Consider the following 12,048-nt stretch of genomic DNA (forward strand, 5'->3'; position numbering starts at 1 on the left):
GAAAGCCACCACTGTGCACACGATGGATCTGCGAGTCATTTTAAGCCGACGTTTCCTCCGTGAGGCCTGAATGTCAGCGGGTGACTGTGCCTCTCCCGTGCGTACGGCTCCTCCACGTCTCGTAAAGGTCTCCCTGGCTTCCCCCTCTTCCCACTGGTTTCCCTGAGTGTCAAATGAGAGAACAAAATGGAGTTGATAGAGATGCTGGACTGAATATCCGAGCCTCTCGGAGGATGCTGTCTGCAGCCTTTAACAGTGTTATTGAATGATTGGATTATGGAATATTTAATGAGTTTATACGAGTGTCTGTTTCTGCTTTTACGCGTGGGCGGCTATATATCTGGGGAAGGCGAGGAGGGGCTGCGCTCGGGTTGTGATCCGCGGAGCTTGCACAGATTGTCGTGCTCATCAGGTCACAGTGAAGCTGTGCATGGCTGCGGCGCTTCCTCCACGCACGGCAGCCCTGTCACATGCGACGACGCCTGGCTGGCTCTGTCTCTCCCACTGGCTCCGCTTAATAAACTCACAAGGTCTCTCTGCCGGAAGAAGCGGAGCTGACAGTTGGATGCGCCGCTCGGGCATGCCCCGGTATTCCGCGCGTGCGTGCGTGCATGCGTCGTCGTTGAGCTTGGGAAGGGGGTGGGGGGCGTGGGCTTGGGGGTGTGTATGTGTGTGTGGGGGGGGGGGGGGGGGGGCTTTTTGCAGTTTATGCACGTAGGACTCCAGGACTCCATTTGCATATGCCTACAGTATGGATGCGCCTGTGTGTAACTGGCCTGTACACAGTTGAAGTTGTGTAGGGGTGGTGCTAGCAAATCTGGGTCCCCTGCAACCAAAGGAAAACTGACCCCCACACCACTCTCCCACATCCATCAGTAATCTGCCTAAAACCTCCAAATTAGTATCTCCTCTTTAAAAGTGTGTAAATCTCCATCTCGTGTGTGTGCATGTGTGTTGAAGCAGCTGGGCCGCCAATTGCTGCCTCAACACTGGAACAAACTAAGTGGCCCATATTCTCATGCATCATCCATCACACATGCATACTCACGCACCCATACAAATGCACCTTCTCTCAAACACATGCAGCAGAACATGGTAAAGATTTAGCTATTTGGGGCTGGAGAGGAATGATGTGGGGGCTCAAAGAGATGTCACTCCTGCATGGCAGATAGACTGTGCCTGGTAGTCCCCCTCACATACACACACACGCTTGCACACACACACACACACACACACACACACACACACACACACACACACACACACACACACACATATACGGAGACCAGTGCACAGAGATGGAGCCCAAAAGGACAAAGCATACAGAGACAAACGGACAGTAGGGCAGAGAGTGTGGGGGCGAGGTGAGGGAAAGAGGGAAGGAGAGATTGTGACAAGGCCACGGAGGAGGTGAAGTAGCTGGAGCGAGAGGGAGTGAGAGGCACAGAGGGAGAAAGAGAGAAACAGGGAGTGAGACAGAGAAAAAAGAAAAACGCATAAGGGACATAGTGTTTCACAAAGCTGAGCAGCAAGATGTTATTCTGTTACTTGACCAACGGACTTCTCACACCCTTGTTTGATTCACTTATCATGCAAACAAATGTGTGTGTGTGTGTACGTGTGTTTGTGCAAGCTTTGTGAAGCTTACCTAAAAGTTTAATTATTTTATCGTAGTCTCCACCAAACATTACCTATGAATTGTACAGACTTGAACAGAACATGTCACAGTTCTCCTTCCACTTCATGCTACAACCTTACCTCTCTCTACAACAGGGCATTATGGATCCTAATTTGCCATCAGTAACACAAACAAGAAAGAGACAAAATGCTCTCCATCTCCTTGTACCATTGAGGGTACAGCACGGAAACTTGGACTCAATGTTATGTGCCAATAGACAAATACAAACATGGATGTAAAATGCACATGGAGGTTGATGTATCTGCAGGATCTAATCATGCTGTCAGTTTCCAAGGGTCCAGACATGTGTAATGTGTGAAAATTACTTTTGGTTCCCACCTAAAGGGTTGTATGATTCCAGGTGGCAACATGTGATACTGGACTACAATGGAGTAACGCTTCAGTCCTAAGTCATCACCTCCTGAGTTATGGTACAACTTAATGTATAAGGAGATTCTGCATTACGCAAAAATGTATCAGGATTTACTCTCTGCGTTCTCAGAACTTCTTTTTACTCTCTGTTACAATTGTCTGCACTGGAGGCAGATTCTGCTGTTTTTAACTTATCTGGTTGTGTGTTACATGTGTCTTCACCTGTGCTGTATGTTTTTATCTGTGCTGCTGCCTATCTTGGCCAGGTCTCCCTTGAAAAAGAGATTCTTAATCTCAATAGGACTTTCCTGGTTAAATACAAATAAAATATACAGTACATATATTTTATTCACTGCAGACATTCTATCACAAGATACGCACAGTTATAATTAGTAGCATTACTGATGATTGCTTTCCATATAACAGCTTGTGTCAGGTTCGTGTGCAAGCTGGGTCACTGACATGGAAACATGCCATTAATGTTATTATTTACACATTCTATGGCATGTCAAAATGTCAAGTGTATAAAAGGGTCTGTTGACATATAGGAAGAGTGTGACCAGCCAACTGACCATGCATTTTATGGTTTTAGCTTCTTAAATTTGAGGACTACATTTTATATTATTGTAAAATTAATACCTCAGACAAACAAGTTCGTCGCTGCGTTTTTTCGTCCGTCAGACGTATCTCTCTTCAAACATAAAGGCAGCATAAATAAGACTTAAGACTATCCGATAACATAATACTGTCCAGTAACCTTTTGTCATATTTTGGCTTGTTAAACACAAGTGTGACCAGTAACATTGATCATGTCTGTGATCCATCTATGCGTTTCATTCTGGTGTCAGGGCCATCGTTATGTGCATGCTGGCTCATTTCATCTTAATGGAATATGAGCATCATCATTGCAATCAGTTACACCCATACTTTTCTTGCTGACAATTCAAACTGAAGAGCGTGAAATGACCATAAAGGTGAATCAAAACCTTTCTGACACCATGTTAAAACAACGGAACATTAAAAGATTTATAACAATTGAATTTGTTGCATCTGATTACACACATTTATCTAATAAAAGTGGAAACTCAGTGTATTGGTAGTTATACTATAACTTGGTCTTTACTGTAACAATGCAAATAGTGTACAACTAGGTAAAATTGCAAGGAATGACTGTTATCCAAGGTATAGAAATAAACCTTTAAGTAATCCAAAATTGTTTACTAAATAAGGCATCCATTTGTGTGTTGTGTCCATTGCTTCTTTCTTTAATAAACACTAGGTACACTACCCAAGAGGTGGATGATTTGGGCTGTTTTTGTTTGTCTTACATCAGGAGAGGTTATAACTCACTCACCATCCAGGCTCACTTGCTTCAGTAGTCACTTTTAGGACATTGCCTGTCATATGATTACTTAGCCTAACCTAACTTGTATGTTGTACTGTATGCTAGCATGATGCAGGGCTGAGTGACAGAGAGAAAACCTTACTGTCAACTGTCTTAGGTAGGGTGCCTGTGCACTAAAGTGACTGAGAATACAGTTAGGGCAGGGCAAAAATAATTAGATATGTTATAACATCCTCAAATAGAAAGTTAGCATACTTTTTGTTGAAACCACAGGCCTAGATCCCTTACCTCACCTTGCTAAAGTAGTCCCTATTGAATAATATTATGCAAGTGCAAATAGTGTAACAGGGATATACGTCTTTTGTAAATTCTTGCCTTTTAAACATATCACTGAATGTGTGAAGAGAGTTCACCAAAGCTGAGTGAAGCCATATCCAAATTGCACACATGCATGAATTTAGCACACAGACACACACATGCACATGCACACACACATGCACACACACACACACACACACATACACACCCACACCACCTCTGGCAAGGCTCGAGGCACACTGGGCATATTTCCTTTTAGTGTAACATACTGTCCCATTCCTCCATGGTTCCTTCAGAGCGCTATGTGAGCTGTGTGTGTGTGTGTGTGTGTGTGTGTGTGTGTGTGGTGGGATTTTGATGTTATTCTTGGGAGTCAGGGGTCCCACACTGACAGGTCTGTGTGTGCCCTGTGGGGAGGGTGGCAGGGCAATGGCTATTTATATGAAAGGTACTCCAGAGAGAGAGGGAGGGAGGGAGTGAGAGAGAGAGAGAGAGAGAGAGAGGGATTGTCTAATGAGGACAGGCTGTTAGGGGATGGGCCGTTGTCTCTGTTCATGTGTGTGTGTGTGAACACAGATGGTCCTTCATGTGTGTAGTGTGCATTAATTGAATGACTTCAAACGCCTCTTTAGTTGTCCCCCCTCCACCACCTTCAAAGACCTGTGTATCTGTGTTAGCTGATCTGGGTCAAAGATGGTAGATAAACACACACACACACACACACACACACACACACACAGACACAGACACACACACACACACACACACACACACAGACACAGACACACACACACACACACACACACACACACAGAGAGACACACACAATAAGATGTCTCTCATTCACCCCAATTTTTGTGCTCTCTCTCTCACCCTCTCTTCGCTGATCTCATTCTTTCCTCCCTCCTTCATGTGTGATGATCTCAGGAGATGTCTGTGTAATCATTTTAGATGAGGTCCTGCAGAGGGCAACACATCTTACATACAAACACACACACATACAGGAATGCCGTAACTTCTGGTCGATGTCACCAGCCAGCAACAGTCTGGGCCGACATTGTACTGCACTGTCATGAACTCATTCAATGCCAGTACAGCACATATAGGCTGTTTACGATGCTTTTGTGATCAATGCATGTGTATCATTTAGACCAAATGTATTATTGTAGTTTAACTTCTGGCATATTAACAGTTCAGCCCCTGAAGATAACTTCCTATTCCGTTGAGAACCACATGGTTGTGTTGTTTTATACCTATTCAGCCTTATTTTGCTAGATTCCAAGGGCAGACACAAATGAGGACAAAGGGATCATGGATGACTTCTGCCGTCATTTCTGCAATATGTCTGTTCTCACGGTCACTTCCTCCATCCTGCAGCAGCCCCTCTGATTGTGAATGGTGTCCCAGTGTTATTAAAAACGGATGAAATATTCCCCCATAATTAACTTTAGCCATTAGGAAGGGCGCGCACAATAACAAGATGATTCTGATCAGATTCTGCTCCAGTTAGGCTATTAGGCCAACCCAGACAAATAAAGGAGATTTGGTTGAAAGCTATGTCATAGATTTTCTCTCAGGCTTCCCCCTCGCCACTCTGTGATGTCGAGATTTTTGGCTGAGCTGGCAGCTTTGGCGCTTAATAAATTCCACGCGGGGGAGTTGGAGTGTGGGGAGTGGGCCAGTAGACAAAAACAGTGCAAAGTACATTAGGCAGAGGCTAAAAACGTTTTCACCTCTTGGCTCATCTCTCACTGCTCAGCCCATCTCACCTCACACACTGCCAGCCGTGCATCTTGTGATTGGTTGACTCAGTGAAAATGACAGTCCTGGATGAATACGTTTTTTTCACTGTGCTCGTCATCATCGTGACTTTACTTAAGAAGTGAGGCGTTGATGTGAGTTCATAGGTCAAAGTTCCCTCCACTGCTGATATGTAGTAATGATGCAGAATCACTTTGACACTTCTAATATTTTACTTTTGATTTTCACATTGCTCAGAGTAGGCAAATCAGCAAAATCAGAATTCATATATTGATCATAGTTTGCCCATTGGTAGTCTTTAACTAGATATTAGCTGTAAACTAACTTGTGCTGATGACAAGTTAACCCTTTGTTTCCATTGGCTGCAAAATGTAGTTCTTTTCAGTTGAGATGATTTCCATGGTACAATACTACTTTTTTAAAACTAACATGATTGATAGAACTTCCCTATCACCAGTATATGTAAATATGAATGATAAAAAATAGAAAACTGTAATTTATCACATATTTGGAGGATGGGTTTGTTAATTGACTGCATTCTCTGTTGCTACTTAAAACTCTCTCCATCGGTTGACAAATGCTTTCATGGTGCTTAGCATTAGGCTATAGCTCCCTTACATGTCTGGTCTTCCTCTGGGTCTTTATTTGAATAATTTCGGGTTTGAACTGCTCATAATTTTTAAAAGAACATCCCTTATTTTAATCAGGTAAGGCCTTACAGAGAAACATATGAAAATGAGTAAATTAAAACAAAATTAAATGTATTGTGAACATAGGGACCTTGGTGCTTAGACCCTGGCAGGAAGTAGAACATCATTGAAGCAGTCCTATGAGTTATGTGCTTTGGATGTGATGATGAACACGAAGGCTTCTGATTGAATGGTTTGAAGGGAGATGACCAGGTATTCAGAGTTAAACTGTTGCAGGGTGGGAGGTGAGCTTACAAGTGACCAGTTCAAGGTGAGCGTGTCAGGTTGTGATTGCATGAAGAGAGAGAATGAGCTGATGGAGCCTAGAGATGAAGGGAAACTGTAACTTAAGAGACATGCACAAGGATTCCTGACTGAACTTCCACTGAGCGTCATGTAGCATCAGATGATTAAAGTATGAGAATTCATCCATCAATGACACTCTCATACCATTAGCTCAGTATGTTGCCAGCTGTCTTACAGTCAAATGGGAAGATATAACATGAATATGTCTGCCATAGCTTACCTAGAGCCAGCAGTATTTTATAAAACCTATTTTGTATCTATGAATCAAGCTTGCAGGATCCTTACTATATTCTTGTTGACTAAACATATAAGAAGCTTTTTCAGAGACACTTCACACTCATCGCCTCAGATTGTTTGTCCTAAACTGTTGGTTTTAATTATAGTTTGTGAACATTAGGTTACAGGGGTTTGGGTATTTAAGGTTACACAAGTTAAATTATTAAACAAAGTAAACTAGAATAGAATATCAGGAAGAGCTGGAAAGAGTCCTTTTGGAGAGGCATTAAGGGTGGACACCTTTACCTGTCATGAAAGAAATGCTGATGGTAGAAAAAAAGAACAGAGCCAGCGTCTGCAGGTGTTCACAGTTTGTTCATTTACCAAAGCAAACATAATGCAACATATTTTAAAGTAATTACACCTGCTATTAAAAACAATCTTCAATGTTGTGTTTAATTGCAGCATTGCCCGCTCACAGCTTCCATACTGGAACACATCGCCTGCATGTGTGCTTCTGTGCAGGAGTTAAAGTTTTGTAGTGCTAGACTGTGCGTGGCACGTGTAAAACAAAAAGAAGTAGTATTATTATTATACAACGGCTTTGTTGAATTTCCTATTGTATTGTTCTTTAAAAGTTGGAAAAACTCAGCATTAAGTCCACTGTGTGAAAAGGTGCCCAAACCAAATTTCTAATTGCCCCCCCAATCTGAGCAGTCTCGATTCGGGCCTGCTCTGGAGAATAAGTCAACTCAGTAACACGTATTGATGAGACACTAATTTGATGAAGATGATTGGCATAAACTTGGCACTGTAAACAGCTGAAGATCTTGATGTCAAACGCTTGTCCAAGATTTTTTCACGGGATCTCTTACACCCTAAGTGAGAATCATACCCCTAGAGCAACGATATGAAAGTAACAGTTTGGGAAAACAGTAATAGTGAGTCACTGAGTAAGAAATAAGATGATAAAAAAGACTACCCTTTCAGCATACAGATAATCAAAACTGATCCAGGCTCTGGTGAATGATATGACTATCTTACTAGAGAAAACAGAAGCCCTGCTGCTTGTTTTCTTGCTGCATATCTTGCATCATTTCTCGTTCTGCAAGAAATGACCCCGACTTGTGGCAAATCTCTGGTGTCACATAGTGAGACTGTAAGTTGGCTGGTTCCACCACTCTACTTCAAACTGCTCAAATGCATTGAATCGTCAGTGGGTGCAATTTGTTCCGCACAAGCTCAAGCACTTATTTTGTACAGTTTGTTCTTGTTTTCATCAAATGATACATAATGATCCTTTTTTGGGAACCCAAACATCATTTAAAAAAATAATTTTCATCTCTGAAGTCCCTCTTTATAAGCCATCATCTTTTGTGTTTGTGTGTCAAGTAGGTCATGACACATTCAGTTTAGTGATTGAACTTCAACTAGAAGCCCTTGTGATAAAAAAAAAAACAACTATTTATAATAAAATGAAACCTGTGCAGATAGAATTGATCTGCTATTACACTTTATATTTTGAATTGACTGAACTGAGTTTAAATCTCCTTTACTAGGAGCATTGTTTTATTTCTGTTTACCTAAAATTATATTTTCCTAATATTTATAGGAGAACAGTGCTGTGTGTCTCTGTTTAGCCCCACTAGCAGGTGTAGGCATAGCAATATTTTGTTGCAGAGGCTCCCAGTGCTCAAAAAAAGAATCTGAACATTTTCGATGATCCAATGACTTCCCATGTACGGCTATCAACATGATAAAATTGAAATTTCAAAAATACCTGCAGAACTAATGCTTCCCATCAGCCTCAGCTACTTTGGGCTAGGCGCTGTGACATTTCACCCTGTTTTTATAGATCAAATACCTAGAAAATGAACACTTGACATACATCAGTGTGAAAAGAACTACGCAAACAGGCCCCGGGCTGGCCCCTCCCCCACTCACTCGCATTGACACATGTGAAACAGCAATGAGGGAGAAAATGAGGTGAACAGGACAATGTATGTTGAACAGTGGAACCAAAAGTTTTAACAAAGATATTTCACTTCAGTCTAACACTGTGTGTCCTCCCTCCACTCTCCTGCTGACTTGCACTCATTTACACCTTAACAATAAACACCATCCACGCTTACCATGCCATATTAGATCTGCCCCCTCTGTAGCACTCTTTAAATCATTGTTAAAAACACATCTCTTCTCTTTGGCCTTCTTTCCGAGTTGAGACCGTTTTTATCACGGCAGATTTAATTTTATTTAATTTTATTCTTTTTGCTTTTATTTTATTCTAATTTTACTGTTGGTATTTTGATGTATTGCGTGTTGCTGTTTTTCTTGTTGTTTTCTTTTACTATGTGAAGCACTTTGGTCAACCAAGTTGTTTTAAATGTGCTATATGAATAAAGTTGACATTGACATTGACAAGTTATTAGGACCTGAGCAGTAGTGATGTTTACTTTGTGTTTGTTTGATTTGCTGGAGAGTTTATGAGACATGAGCAGACAGACACACACACACACACACACACACACACACACACACACACACACACACACACACACACACACACACAGAAACCCACACATTGATTTTTGTGATAGACCTAACTTAGTTTCCTTGTACAGTTTACAGCTTTCGTTCTCTGAGAATTTCTTTCATATCCAGGCAAAATTATTGTACACCGAAGTATGCTTAACTATATCAATATTTGAACAACTCAAATGGAATCAAACCAGCCCCAATAAAGAAATTACCAATGCTTGAGAACTGTCAAGAAAAGGTATAATAGGTGTTCTTTGGGTGCATCTCAATGACAAAGGTATAGGCGCACCAGTGCAGCCGATGTAAAAAGTTAGTCTGGAGCCCTGAATCAAAAAATGTTGAATTACTTCATCATTCATCATATCAGTTATTTTTACGCACTAATTTCTCAATACAGAGGTAAATTATTTAGCCCAAAAATCATTTAATAAAACATTCAGAACCTTAATATTTGCCGTTGGCGCAGTTGTCAGATGGTGGGAATTCTTAATGTGTAACACATCAAAGACCTTGATTGACAGCCAGTGTGAAGTGAGCAAATTAAAAAAGAGGTAAAAATGGATGATTACAATGATTTAGCATGAATAAGAATTCGGGTGCGCCTTGCATTTTTTGGCTTGCCCTGCGGTGTGGCTTAGGCAGATAAAGTTTGACACTAACACGTCGGAGGCAGGATTTATGAGCTATACTGCATCCAGCCACATGTGGTGATCAAAACGCTTTGGCTTCACTTTTTTGGAGCTGTGTGATCCATCTTTACATACATGCTAACATGTTAAACCAAGATGATGATTATATTATACCCGTTCAGCATGAACACGTTAGTATTGTGTCACTGTCAGCATGCTAAAATAAGCTTTAAGCTCAAAGCACTGCTGTGTGTAAATAATGTCTCACAGAGCTGCTGCCTGTAGAAGGTGTGTCCTGCTGTAAAATAAGTCATGTTTGCTTTATCTATTTTCTTTTCTCTGTTATTAGAATAACAGAGCATTTTTTATTTTCAATTGTGTGCTTTACAAAAAACATTATAAAACTCATGATAATTATAATAATGATAAAAATAAAGATAATAACAGCAATAGACATCACAATATAAAAGCTTTTTTGTAAAGATGTGTCTTAAGAAGTGAGATAAAACAGGTAACCGATTCTGCAAGTCTAATGTAGGGCCCCCTCACAGCAATTGTTGTCTGTTATGTAAAATAGTCCAGACCCCTGAAAGATTAATCCATTACTGTTGAGCTCTGAAGAATTTTGAAGGATTTCCTTATTAGGAGGTTAGACTAAAGTTAGGTTAGTTAAACTGGATATGTGGAGAAGAGGCTCAGACGTTCATGTCAGAATTAATATTAACTTCAGACAAGGTTTCTTCATCATTTACAACTCTAAGACACAGAAATCTTTCCTTTCAGTCTTTAGCCTTCCAATCATACTTGAACCTCTGGAGTTGTCTACACACCCATCAGATGATCAGTCACCTTCTTGGTTTGACTGAGTTGGTACTGAACCTCTCCTCTTTCTATTCACCAACTGCCGAGTATAGTTTTACCAACTATAGTTACTTTCCCCAAGCTCTGTGTCTCTGCTGTTCTCCACTCTCTCATACCTGCCCTACTTTCACACTGTCCTCACAATTTACAAGTTTCACACTCCTTCACTCTCACCTCTCTCTCCACCTTTCACACACACGCACGCACATACGCACACACACACACACACAGAAGCCTCATTTTTACCTCAAAACAGAAATACAAATACAGTATATACGTACACACAGTATGTATGTGTAAGCACTGTACATCTTTCTAATATACATGCAGATTCTTAACATGACGTGTTCCAGCATCGTTATAGTTGTAGTACAGTGCAGTACGGTGGGTGCTGTACAGTTAAACAGGACAGTGCATAACAGCACAGGGAAGGAAGAGGTTAAACCCTGATCGAGCCTTGTTGTAAATATGAAGTCACACAAATACCAACATGCATGGGTAATTCTTCTTCTGGCTTGTTTTCTCTGACAGCTTGGGCTACGTAAAACCTCTCACATATAACATCAGACCAAACCTGAAGAGCAAAACTGGGTTTACTATGTAGAATCCACTGTTCTAAATAGATGGAACACAGACCTCCTTCAGCTTGGCAGCGTGTAGTGTGCTGGGACATCTCAGGGTGTTGGGTTCAGTTTAATGCTGTGAAAAAGGGGTGCGGTAGGTAGATACGCCAGGGAGTCCAAATATGTATTCAGGTGTGAATTAGTGTGTCCTTTAAGGCTTAGAGTATAGCCAGACAGGTCTTGTGTTTAATGTATCCTGCATTTGTTTGACATTTCTGGTTTGATTCAGAATAAAAAGGTTCATACATCCCTTATGTTTATGCATGTGAGATTCAAAAGGCTAGATTATCCTAAAACATCGCATTTACTTTTTATCATCAGACAGATTTCATAATGACACTGTAAACTGAATGTAAATGATTGGTTATCCAACACCTCACCCACCCAGTAGCTCTGGCTAAACGTTGCTGATGTTTCAGTGGTGATTACATAAAACAATAGAGTCTGCTTCCATGTGGATGTTGTTGAGCTGCTTTTACTCTTAAATGTGAGCATCACATTAAAATGTAATGATGGACCTCAGTGTGAAAGCAGACTGCGGCCTGTCATGGCCACAGAAAGAGAGAGAGATGCAGCAAGAGAAAGAGCGAAAAAAAAACAAAGAAGGGACAAGAGGAGCGAGTGCAAAACAGACAAAAGTGAGAGAGTGTGTGTGCGTCTGTGTGTGTGTAGAGAGTGAAAGAGCCAGGCCTAGTTTTTAGTGTGTGATCTA

The 12,048-nt window shown here is 41.1% G+C and overlaps 1 protein-coding gene across 3 annotated transcripts in view; it reads left to right on the plus strand.

Moving 5' to 3' along the window:
* The window catches only part of LOC109624436 (protein phosphatase 3 catalytic subunit alpha-like), a 34,606-nt gene that overhangs the window by 1,264 nt on the left and 21,294 nt on the right, over positions 1 to 12,048 (plus strand). The window lies entirely within an intron of this gene.

The sequence above is a fragment of the Paralichthys olivaceus genome, chromosome 9 (genome assembly GCF_024713975.1).
Source record: "Paralichthys olivaceus isolate ysfri-2021 chromosome 9, ASM2471397v2, whole genome shotgun sequence".
NCBI classification, from domain to species: Eukaryota; Metazoa; Chordata; class Actinopteri; order Pleuronectiformes; family Paralichthyidae; genus Paralichthys; species Paralichthys olivaceus.